The sequence below is a fragment of the Mixophyes fleayi genome, chromosome 1 (genome assembly GCF_038048845.1).
Source record: "Mixophyes fleayi isolate aMixFle1 chromosome 1, aMixFle1.hap1, whole genome shotgun sequence".
NCBI lineage: Eukaryota > Metazoa > Chordata > Amphibia > Anura > Limnodynastidae > Mixophyes > Mixophyes fleayi.
Genome location: NC_134402.1, coordinates 35,535,646 through 35,549,448, shown reverse-complemented (window position 1 = coordinate 35,549,448; position 13,803 = coordinate 35,535,646).

The window sequence follows — 13,803 nt, the reverse complement described above, 5'->3', positions numbered from 1 at the left end:
TTCCAATTTTGCCCCACATGTCGGTAGCCATGAGGTTGTGTCACGGTCGTCTGTATTTCTTGATCCAATTCGGGACCCTTGGGACTAGCTGGAGCAGGACTGAAACAGAACCTAGCAGCCTGGATGATCTTCCTGCTCATGTTCTTGCTGACTGTAGAATATAGCAGGGGAATGAGCAGTCTGGAAATGCTGACAGGAACAGAGCACTTGGAAATCCTGGCAGGAACAGAGCACTTGGAAATGCTGACAAGAACAGAGGACTTGGAAATCCTGGCAGGAACATAGCACTTGTAAATGTTGACAAGAACAGAGCACTTGGAAATCCTGGCAGGAACAGAGCACTTGGAAATGCTGACAGGAACACTGGAGCCAAGAACTATCCTCTGGAGAGAAGTGTGTTGTTCTGGCAATGAACAGATCACAGCAGCAGGTTTAAATAGGGTGTCACAAACAACTATTGGCTGTACAGTTCATGTGATCACAGCTACTGAATCTGACTGGTCTGGAAAGATCACCTGACTGCATCCAAGATGGCCACACCCATGCAGCAGAACAAACAGTATGTGTTTGTTTACAAACGGAGGTGTAGAGGACGGGAATGCTGCAGATGACCATAAGGGACCCAGGTAGCCGTGATATGACAGCGGCGGATGAGGTAAGTGTGGCTAAGATCCCAATGTGTGACAGGCTGGTTGAGTGTTTTGATCACGCATTGGGCACTGTTAGCATGGTCAGAAGATGACTGTGCACAGAGACCGTAATAATGGTTTGCAGACCACAGTTATGTCATGTGATATTAGGCCAATTTACAAATATCCGGACATGTGTGACAATCTTTCAGCATCTAAATCTGAACCTTTGTATTATTGATTTTATTTTTTATCTGTATTCTCATTTTTGTACAGCCAGAAGAACAGATCTTTGTATAATTGTAGTTATTTGAATTTGCCCGTTGAATTCCCCCTTATTGTGACACTGAAACAGTATAAAATGGACTTGCAGTTCCCCGCATTGAAGCTCTGATTGTGATCATGACATGAAATTTAATGGGTGAGAGGCATTGAAAGAAAAACATTCACTTTATCTTCCTTACACAGTATTATCATCTCTAAACCTCTTACAAGACCAGTTAAACCCCATTCATTATTGTGTCTTTCCCCATCTGAATAACAAAAACAGGTCATCTTACCGGGATTAGAAATCGAAACCCAGGGAAGGTACTTTGATCACCTTACTCTACACTGCATTATTGTCTAGGATTTCTGTAGAAAATTCTTATTTAAAGATCAATGAAGCATGCAGCTTTAAGAATTGTAAATTGTCCACTGTATGCCTGCATTCTTTCTTCTGCAGCTGTATACCACCAAACAGTTAAGAATAACTTCAAAATAGCAATAATATGTAAATTATAGATGAGGTGCCTATTCTGTTAAAGCTGTCTTTGGAATCTTAAAAGTCTTTGGCGGATAGCCATTCTGGGTACCTAAATGTCTTAAAATTTAACCGCACAGCTAAACTGTGCAAGTTCAAAAGACAAGTTTAGTCTTTTAGTGCTTGTTACATCTAACATCTTAATTCAATTGACTGAAATATATTTTTATAAATTAAATAACATTAAATGTACATGAATATATAAATTATCTAATTAGATAATTATACATAGATTGCTTTGTATATTTTTCTTATAATCTATTATCTAGTATATATTAGGCTACAGTAGGTTATTACTGCTCTCAAGGATCAAGTTTAATCAAAATTGTTGCAGTTGTTTAATTCTATTCAATTCTTTACAACTTGTGTCCAAAAAAAATTAAACTTTCGATTGGTGCAATTAATACTTTGTCATTGTCTAGACACATCCCGGTATCAAATCCTATGATTTTAAAGGATTACCCAATTATTAATAATTATTATGTAGTGATAAATTAAATGTGATGAACTGTGAAATGTGTTTAATTGCTAGAGATGTATCATTTTGTTAATTTTTACTGTTCTGTTTTCATCCTCTATAGAATGTTGTTGTTTATCTATTGACTGACCTATGCTGTGCTTGGAGAAAGACAGCAAAGCAAACAAAAATAAATACGTACCTAGCGCGAACTAGTAATAATCCGATTAATTGTAATAAAAATAATAAAGCAAAATATGTTTAATTTCACATATATTAAATAAAGTAACATAGCTAAGTAATAGGTAGGAGGAAATTGTAAAAAACATTCTAATTTTATATCAACTTCAGTCTATTAAATATAGATGAAAAAGAACGTATCAGAGTTACATGATTTGTATTTATCCCTGGAGATCAAATCAAATTAAATGAAATTTCACTTGGGGTCTTTTATCATGAGAATTGTAAAGTGAAAGACCTGAAATTGCCCATTTGTTACTGTCATTTGATCCACTTTTGTTATATGGAAAGAAGACCACTTTGCAAACACAAAATTTAAAAATTAGTCCCGAAAAATTGGTAAATTAGTACAGTCCATGAGTGTAGCTAGGTTTGAGGATTTTTTGCATTATAAAAAAGCAAAACATTATTAGGTTGCCCTGATATTTAAGCGAGCAAAGGGGAAGTTGACCGAAAACATGGTTGTATGCCATTTATGTGCAAAGAGTTGGAGAGAAATTCCTATTCCAGCCTGGTCACGAGGTGGTTTTATTTAAAATATTCAGTGGGAAGTCATGTGAACACATAGAGCTGGAACAAGGTTCTTCTGGACAGTTGGTTCGAAAGATCTTCTCCAATCCTCTCGATTGTGGCAAACAAACCATGCCCTCTCAACAAAGCACTATTGAAGTGCTATGCCATTATGGGTAAAGGACATAATTGATGGACCATGTTGACGATTGCTCGATTGCATTGTTTGCCTAAAAGAAATATCCTCCATCTGTAGCTGTGCGGTTTCCTGTGAAGCTCAACTTGCCCAACAAGACAGTACAAAAGCGATGGCAAAGAAATGGCGATGAACTGTCAATGACTCTCATTCAGTTTTATGTTGATATGTTACAAAGTTTATATATATTAATGATTTTTTTCCCCATCTATTATCAAAACAGCGCTGTTATTTATTCCGGGAATTTCTTAAAAGCATCAAAATAAAGAGCAGCAAAGGTACACCAAATATGAAGTACCATATCTGTCCTATGTTTACAACAACATTAAATATGAGTGTATGAGTGTATTGTTCTATGACTGTAGACATTTTTGCTAGTTAGTTTAGTTTGATAGTTAGAGAAGTTGACTGGAGCATAAACATTATGTTTACATTTCCAAAATGAATGAATAAACATTTATCATAAACAGATTACTTGCTAGCTAGTTGAAAACCTTGGCTTGCCCAAAGGACGCGGGTTCGATGAAAATGGTCTAGATGAAGAGCATCTTGCAAACCTCAGTTCTCTAAACACTGAAATGAATTTATTGTCAAAGAAAAGTCACAACATTTAATTAGACTTTTTATGATAGATAAAACCAATTCTGTTCCAGCTTATACATTTTGTGATGGATTATGTTACTCTGGTTTTCTGTAGCAAGTGCTAATTGGGAAACAGAACACCACACAAAGATTTCTCTATTCTCTTTTATGAACTTCCATCAAGGGAGACTTCAGCCCCTGAGCTATATAACCATCAGCTTTGAAACCCACAAAAAAGGTTGTAAGAGAGGAGTTTGCACGTTTGGGATGGTTAGTCAGGTAACTTATCCAGAACTGTTTTGGAGAGCTAAGGTGAACCCCCCTAAAGGTAGAGCAAATCACCGAGAAGAAATGAAATCAAAGAGAAGATATTTGTTTCCTCGCAATGAATGGATCCTAAATGATGAAAGTAATTTGTAAAAGTGAGACCTTTGGACTAACATCTGGTTGACGATGCTCAGGTCACACCTGCCTGATACAGGTATAATGATTACATCAAAAGATGAGATTTATTGCTGGACAAGACAAAGGGCCTTCCCCTGCCTAGGAGTCCTGGCATGTTTGTGAATAATGTGTCATGCACTCACATCAAACAGAGAGCCTCCATTCCCACTCTCCTCACCCTGGTCTTTTACATAGTGTGGAGGATATGTAAATAAATACATGTGTTGTTCCAATACAACTCCTTTCTTTCTCTGTCACTGTCATTTATTAATGGATTGTTATCATCAAATCGTATGAGAAATTGGGGCACATCACCGCACCTCTGCATATTTCTATGTTCCACTATAAAAGGGGTCTTTATAATGAAATAAGAGGGAAACCAAAGCACAAATGCTCTTTTATGAGCTCACACAACTACTTTTACACAATTGTACTCAGTTTTATGGGGGATAGTCAAGATGGTGACTTCTGTACCAGTGCAAAAGTTTGTCCCATTCAATGGAGGGTGTCGGGCAGGTCTGGGGTTGTTCCCTTGTTGAGTACGGATTAGGCGCATGATTGTTGTACGAACATGCAGAAACAATATAATGTTTCATGGGAATAGATTACTTAAAGGATATAAAAGGGTGGGGGGGGGGCAAACCTGCTAAGCTAGATGCAGATTGACTTTCTGGAGGCAGTTGTCAGTGATCTTACCATCCAGTAAGTTCATTACTGCCTAAAATTTCTTATCTAGACTCCTCAACCCTTCATTATTAAATTGCAACATTTAATGATTTCTCACACAATAATGTATGTTTCTCATAATAATAACGACAAGTGGACATGAAGCTGTCTTTATTTGTTTAAATGTCATAGCTGTGTAGTCTTTTTTTTTAACTTAAAATATTTTTATTAAGTTTTTAGCAAAATAATATGTTACAAACATAGCAGTTACCACAGAGTACAGTGCATAATGTAGATTCAATAAATCAGTCAGAACTGCCCATAAGCAAACAATCTAAAAAGTAACAAAAAGCAATAACACAGAAACATTCAAATACACATAAGACAAAGACTTCAAGGATAGCTGTGTAGTCTTTTAATAAAAAAAAATACACATATATTAGCACCTTACTTTATCTTGGTATGTATTGAATGTATTTTCAGGTTGTTCTAAAATCAAGGTCTTTTGCCAGGTTCCGTCAACTGTGTGGGTACCATGATCATGTAGATCTGAGCAGTCAAAAGAGTCTAAACGAAAGCTATAAATAAAGAATAGACATTAAAAAAATCTCTCAGTATTTGAATTGCAGAACAGTTTGAAATATATAAAAACTAAGTAAATTTATTTCAGTAAAGCAATTTTCTACTTTCTCTGGTTCAGACAGAAAAATATATTTAAAAAAACCTAAAATATAAATATTATATTCAAATAAATCTTATTAATAACTCACTGTTTCAACTATAATTTATAGCAATTAAACATATCGAATAATCTCTTATGAATCAATGCCCTTGTTTGGGGTTTCAAAGGTTTTGCTTTGAGATCCCTGAAACAGTCAAAATCTGACAAATTCAAATGTTCTAAAACAAAATAAAAATTAAAACATTGAATTCTAGGGACAAATGTTAGTAAACCGGCCACACTGTTTAGTAGCTGAAATCAGTTTGAATGCTATTTTTAGATCATAAACTTTTAAAATGTACCCGTCTCCTCAGAGGTAGCACACTGCATCTCGTAACCGGGGGGATGACATTGATTATTATTATTATCATTTATTTGTTAGGCGCCACAAGGTTTCCGCAGCGCCGTACACAGTACAAACAGTAGACCATACAGGGTGAAACAGTACAGAACAATAAACACAAAGTACCAATGCTTCAGTGATGCAGTCTATCCTGCCGCTACCCCACTTCGCTCTTCTGTTGATGCACGTTGACCGGCACATGTACAGCAAAAGCACAATTTGCCTTGTGGTGATAGGAAATGATAGCGGGCGCAGGGAGTGGTGAAAACGCAATGCATCCATATTCTTTATAGTTGACAATGTGATCGAGACCAATGGATGATATATTAGGGCTGATTACAGGATAATAATTACCACTTGCAGAGGGGGGGAAAAAAGAAAAGAATCATTCAGTTATTTAAGGCTTTTAGTGCCATTTAAGGCACTAAAAACTTAGAAGAATATCACTGTAAACCCTGGGACCAGCATGGTGGCTTAGTGGTTGGCACTTCTGCCTCACAGCACTGGGGTCATGAGTTCAATTCCCAACCAATGGGTGGAGTTTGTATGTTCTCCCTGTGTTTGCGTGGGTTTCCTCAGGGGGCTCCGGTTTCCTCCCACACTCCAAAAACATACTGGTAGGTTAATTGGCTGCTATCAAAGTTGACCCTAGTCTCTCCCTCTCTGTTTGTCTGTCTCCCTCTCTGTCTGTGTCTGTGTGTGAGTGTGTATCTATATTAGGGAATTTAGACTGTAAGCTCCAATGGGGGCAGGGACTGATGTGTATGAGTTCTCTGTACAGCGCTGCGGAATTAGTGGCGCTATATAAACAAATGATGATGATGACCAGCGTTCGCTGGTATGCCTTTCAGCATCTCCAGGGTTATGAAGCAAGAAAAAATGAGACAAGCATCATTTTTGCACATATTCCGGTCATGGCAGGTACCAGCAATCATTAAACATATTAAACCTGATGGACGTATTACAAATAATAAACATTACAGCCTTCACACGGCATTTCCTGTCACCAAACTATAAATTTACCAATACGGTATTAAACTAATAATTTCAGATAATAGCACTAATATGCTGTAAACCAATAAAAGACATTTGCCTTCATCGACTTGTACAGAGTAACTAAATGTAATATGTAGAAATGAGGAAAACAGTTCAACGTGATTTGAAATTCATTTAATTTGATTGATCCATCTGGGGCTGTATAATCCTTTTTATTGAATCACAGGAAACTCAAGGAAAATCAGGGATCATTTGAGAAATGAAACTGGAATAAATTCCATTCAAAATATTCAATATTTGAATGAAAATTCTATAAGGAAAAATAAAAACAAATATATACGACTTTTCTATACACAAAATTACTTTTTAAATGACTTTTAAATTATTATTATTATTATTACCATTTATTTATATAGCACCACTAATTCTGCAGCGCTGTACAGAGATCTCACTCACAGTCTAAATTCCCTAACACACACAGACAGACCCACACACACGGACAGACACAGACAGACAGACAGACAGACAGACTAGGGTCAATTTGTTAGCAGCCAATTAACCTACCAGTATGTTTTTGGAGTGTGGGAGGAGACCGGAGCACCCGGAGGAAACCCACGCAAACACCGGGAGAACATACAAACTCCTCACAGATAAGGTCATGGTCGGAAATTGAACTTATGACCTCAGTGCTGTAAGGCAGAAGTGCTAACCACTAAGCCACCATGCTGCCATGGTGGCACACTTGTTTGAAATGTACTTTTACATTTCAAACAATTGTACCAAAATGGTGACTAGGTTGGTAAGACAAACTACTGGAAATTCATTCATGTCTATTAATACCTTACGTGACTGACTGCAGTGAAAGCAGAACATTTATTTTCATTCCAAATTGTTATTAAATAAGTCTTTGTTTGCTCAGGTAAAACATGAGAAGCAAAAGAATTCCTTCAATATAATACAGTTTCATTCTGTAGATTTTATAGATAACTTTGAAAAAGAGGCAGCCATTATGTGGCCTGAACCAATATTCATGGGACTACAGAGAAACATCACTGAGGCACTTCAGGACCAATATTCATGAGACATGACCAATATTCATGAGACTTAAATAATATTCATGATGCAGTTATTCCTAGCACCAATATTTAGACTAGATTGTCTAGGCAGCTGGTGCTCTTTAAAGAAAACCCACCCAAAATGCACTTTAAATTGACATTATTTAAAATTAAAGTTTAAATAAATGATCAGAAGTGAAGATATGTAAGGGAAGTCTGTGCTCATGTGTGGATACCCTGTCATGTAATACAATACTGTATATACATATGTAAACATGTAAAGTTTTGTAAGGGTAATCATTTTTTGCATATACATTTGTGAATGTTAAAAGATGCCTTTGCTTGCTGGATCAACTTCTATTTTAGGTGTTCAGTTTTTTAGGTTGAGCTTTATATACAGTATATTTCTAGAAAGCAATTTGACTGGCTGCTCTGCATTTATGAAACTGTTTATGGTACTAGTAAATATTAATGCAAAACAAATGTGTGAAAAGAGTTACCTGTATTAGTGTATAGTTATGGCATCTCTTATCTGGAAGGAAAGTTCTGAAAACTAAAAAGGAAAAAGATACTAATTGTGGTTCAGCAACAATGTCGAATGCAAAGACTTAATCACCAAGTATATCATCCTACATTCACTGTGAGCAACACTGTCAGACAATTCAATGAGATTGGGGATGTCGAGGGTCTGATTATCCAATAAGGTGACTAGGCTGTAGCCTAGGGAGTGCAGCTTTTTTTTGGGGGGGGGGGGGCAAATTTGTAACAGGATGAAATATAAACTGAAATTCAATTTAAAATATTAGAGAATAGTGTTCTCCAAAGGAAATAGAAAACATGAAATAAAAATGTAGTAAGGCTTTAATTTTGACATGTTCCCATGGTAAATCCTTAAGAGAATGAGGCATCCTTGGGCGGGCGCTTGAGGATAAGTGAGTACGAGAGACAGGAATGGCGACAGACGCAGGAGTGACAGCCCCGTCACATCTTCACCCTCCGTAGTGCTCATTCATGCCTCCGTTCTGCTATGCAGTTCTGCTTTTAAAAAGTGAAGGTAAAATATGTGACAAAGATTGCCATGACCCTTTTAAAAAAACAAGTGGAGCTGAGATTTGAAAACACGGGAACATAAACATTGGCGGGGGGGTAAAGTAAGCATGATTTTAAATTAAGGAAGTATTAATTTTTACCTACTATATATTAGCCTGTTGTGGAAAACAAGGGAGAGATACGACTGTATTAGTCTAGGGTGGCCTGGGCCGTTAATCAGGCCCTGGGGATGTCAAAGTTAGAGTAGGGAAGACCGTGGTCATTTTTAAATACAATTTTTGTGGGGAATTTTTAGCATGGTGCCACAAATTACAGAAAAAAAGTAATTTTTCCTGAAAACCCTCAGTCACAAGAATCCTTGGTAATTAGATCCCAGATCTTTATATGCATAAACACAGTTTTCTAGGCTGGAATTATCCGCAACAAAAAATGAGAACTATAGTAATTTCAATTTCTAGGACTAATTAATGTATTTTAATTAATGCTGACGCATAGTAATCTTTATGTATATTCTTCACTGTAAAAATCATCTCATTACGACTTCCTCTGGGAGATGACTACTAAATTCTGATCTAAATATTAGCCTTGTTAAGGATCAACAGTTTAAGTGCAGAATTATTTGTTCGCGGCTAATTGTCTACATTCTGTTCCTTGTATTCTAATTAGCTACATGGCCTGCAGATATAGCCAGATGCTGCTTTTTTTTCATGCCTTATGAAAGGTCAGAAGTATTTTGACATTCCCTGTACTTACGTATTTGTTTGTGTACGACAGTTGTTTCAACATTTGTCAGTACTGAAAACATGCATTTAAAAATCCATTTTTATGTTTACAGAAAAAGAAATCAATTTCTTGCACCTGTCAAGTTCCCAAAATGGACTTTAATACCCTTATTAACTTTACAGCTTATTTAATGCTCCCTCATCCATAGAGTGAAAATAATAAGGATCGTTAAGATGAAATTAAAATATTAACTGTCAATAAATTATACTTTACTTATTAGCAAATTTTATAATATTATTAAAATTTGCAATGTGTGTATAGGATTACACATTGATGTGAAACCACTCTAAGAAGCAAAAGTACCAAAACTTCTAAAACGGAAAAGTGAAGGTGTTGTCCATAGCAACCAATCAGATTCTAGCTATCATTCTGTAGAATGAACTAAATAAATATTAGCTAGAATCTGATTGGTTGCAATGGGCAACACCTCCAATTTTGCATTTTACAAGGTTTGGTACCTTTACCCCTAAATTTCTGTAGGCTTAATAGACTGTAATAGCACATAAAGCACATTTCGGGATGGTTTTTAGCTATGTGAGAGTGGCTCAGTTGCGCCGTCCACCAGTCACGAGAGGGTATTTTGCACCTGCATGTGATTCTTCTTTTATATTGTATGTATAATTGTTTCCTGGGCCGCCCCTAAACCCTCTCACCTCCCCTAAAAACATCCTGAATTGCACCTGTCATGGCTCCAACATCTTGTGAGTGGGACTCATGGGACAGCTGAAACTCGGGACTAAATGGAGATATAGGGTTTATTTATTAGGGACTTTAATTTCCATACTAAATAAGTAGCTGTGTTGTGAGTTGTAGTGTTATTTGTTTACTGTATTGTACTGTTATACCATGCACTGTTTTGTTTGCCCTCTGTACGGCGCTGCAGACCTCATGTGGCACCCTATAAAAATGTTTACTACTAATAATAATATTAATACTCTAGATTTCTTACTCTAATGAGTTGGAATTTGTACATAATTCATGAGTAGGGTTGAACTCTTTTTGCTTTTCCACTTCGTGATTTGGCACCTTATCTTTTCTTATAGCAATATTAATTCATGTAATTATCTATATTTTTTTATATGTTTTATTATACCGGTAAGGTAGTGTAATGTTATTTGTCATGGTCCTGACTTTTTATTTTTTATATTTAATTATTTATACAAGGTAAAAAATCTGGTACAAGTGAACAGTAGTTGTTTCTGTGCCTATTAGTTTTACTTTTACTGGAACGCTCATGAACACTTTACATTCTAGGGAAACAAGTTTAGTATCCACTAGAAGAATGAAGATGACCATAAGTATCTTTAAAGAGTAAATACAACTATTTAAGTTCCCAGTCCAGCCAAACAATGGTTTGTTCTTCTAATTGAGTACAATAGAAAAATTACACTATATCAAAACTTCCCATTTGCTTACGCTTACTTGTTTTACTTTTGATTATTTATTAATTTATTTCTTTATTTAAATGGGTGTCCCTTTACCTCTGCCTAATATCTGTAGTTCCAGCATGCATATGGGAGGAAAGGCAGAGATTAGTCAACATTCTACAGACCTAAAAGGAATGCAGTGAGAATCTGATTGGTTGCAATGGGCAACACCTCCAATTTTGCATTTTACAAGGTTTGGTACCTTTACCCCTAAATTTCTGTAGGCTTAATAGACTGTAATAGCACATAAAGCACATTTCAGGATGGTTTTTAGCTATGTGAGAGTGGCTCAGTTGCGCCGTCCACCAGTCACGAGAGGGTATTTTGCACCTGCATGTGATTCTTCCAATATATTGGAAGATACTGTTGATGGCAAAAAAAAAAATCCCTATTTTTAACAAACATTCATATTTACGAAGCCTAGTTTCATGTTTTAAAGACACTGACTTAATTTTGTGTGCATACCTGGTTAAGTTAAAAACATGCTGGTAGGTTAATTGGCTTCTAACGAAATTAACCCATGTGTGTCTGTTTGTTTAGTAGGGGCAATAGATTGTAAGCTCCACTGGGGCGGATATTGATGTGAATGATTAATATTCTCTGTAGCGCGCTGCGTCATAAGTAGGCAAGGCATTGTATAAATAAAGGAAAATAAATCAATAACAAATAAGTTAAAGAATATGATGATCCCACCCATGTTTAAAGGCTAAGCAATAAAATAGGAAATGAGTCTCGTTTAAGTCTTGGAATCAAGTGGAATCAAGTTACATGGGTAATTAAACCTTAGAAATGTAAAATATTATATGTCATCCCCATGAACTACGAATGTGTCAGAAAAGACCCCCTGCCCCTTCTGGGTGTCACTGATTAATGTTGTCACGTCTAATTAATTTCAGTAAAGTAAGCGTGGGATTGCATTGTGCAATCAAATATTTATGTACTTAACACTCCCAAGCTTTGAGCGACATGTCTCTTTTAAGTGCACTAGTGATTCTCATCACCATCTGCTGCAGATTTGTGAATTATGTCTGGTTAGGATACTACTGAACTCATAATAAAAATGTATTAGGGGCCCTGCAGATAGGCAGTAAATGAGCGTTTAGTAAGAATTTTATTATGCAGCGTTCCAGATGGAACTTGACATGAGTGAATCGCGGCATTCCGGAGTGTCGCATAGGCATTAGGCTCATTAAACCACAGGTTAGTCCCAAATGACGGAATGTTGAGCATATTCAGCCATTTGGGTCTCTCTTGCAGATTCTATCGCTGAACAACATAGAGGTGGTACCGGAATCACCCTCATTACTGCCCCTCGGAACGAAGCCTTACTAGTGAAAATCTAACTACGCGTTCCAACCCGACTTCTGCAGACTTGTAACCTTCTGCTCTTGGAGAGAAGCTTTTCCCAGGAGCTTTCCTCCCGCCGCAGAATGAGTTTCTCTTTAAAAATGTACAAATGAGCTATCGCCCTCAGGAGATGTAAGAAGAAGCAGATTTGTGCCCTGATCTTATTTATCAAACAAAAGCTGCAGTAAATACAAAACTCATCCTCCACATCCAAACACAAAGCTATTTGAGAAGCGAGAGTGATTGCTGATTAGAGGCATTAGTGTCAGCTTAGTGCTTGGTCATGACTCTTTGTTTTAAAACTTACATTTGCAGACGAGAAAGTGTAATATGTACAAACGCTGCTGATTTTTTCTTACATTTAATTTCAAAAATACAGTTGTATGGTTACTATATACATTGTGTATCTATAGATACAATAAATATATATATATATATATATATATATATATATATTACACACTATATGGAAAAAAGTATCGGGCACTTGACCATTACACCAACAGGGACATTTTAATATGGAGTTGGTTCCCCTTTTGCGGTGATAACGGCTTCCACTCTTCTTGGAAGACTTTCCACAAGATGTTGGAGTGTTTCTGTGGGAATTTGTGCCCATTCAGTCTGTAGAGCATTTATGAGGTCAGGCACTGATGTTGGACTAGAAGGCCTGGCTCGCAATCTCCGCTCCAGTTCATCCCAAAGGTGTTTGATGGGGTTGAGGTCAGGGCTCTGTGCTGCCAGTCAAGTTCTTCCACATCAACCTCATCAAACCAAGTCTTTGTAGTCCTTACTTTGTACACTGGGGCACAGTCATGTTGGAATAGAAAAAGGGCCTTCCCCAAACTTTTACCACAAAGTTGAAAGCATAGCATTGTCCTACATGACTTTGGATGCTGAAGCATTAAGATTGTCCTTCACTGGAGATAAGGGGCCTAGCCCAAACCCTGAAAAACAGCCCCATACCATTATCCCTCCTCTACCAAACTTCGCAGTTGGCATAATGTAGTCAGGCAGGTAACGTTCTCCTGGCATCCGCCAAACGCGGACTCGCCCATCAGAGAACCGTGAGTCGTCACTCCACAGAACATGTTTCCACTGCTCCACAGTTCAGTGTTGGTGTGCTTTACACCACTCAATCCGATGTTTGGCATTGGTCTTGGGGATGTGAGGCTTGCATGCAGCTGCTCGACCATGGAAACCCATTCCATTAAGCTCCCACCGCACAGTTTTTGTGCTTCATTAATTTAGTGGAGTTCAAAACTCTTCCGCTATTGAATCAGCAGAGCGTTGATTTTATGTGGTCTCCCTCTTCGTGGAGTTGCTGTTCTTCCTAAGCGCTTCCACTTTCTAGTAATTTCAATTACAGTTATATATATATATATATATATATATATATATATATACACACGCTATATGGACAAAAGTATATATATATATATATATATAATATATATAATATATATATATATATATATATATATATATATATATATATATATATAAAATAATGATAATATTCCATGATAATTACAAATCAGGTTGAGTGCTATAATAG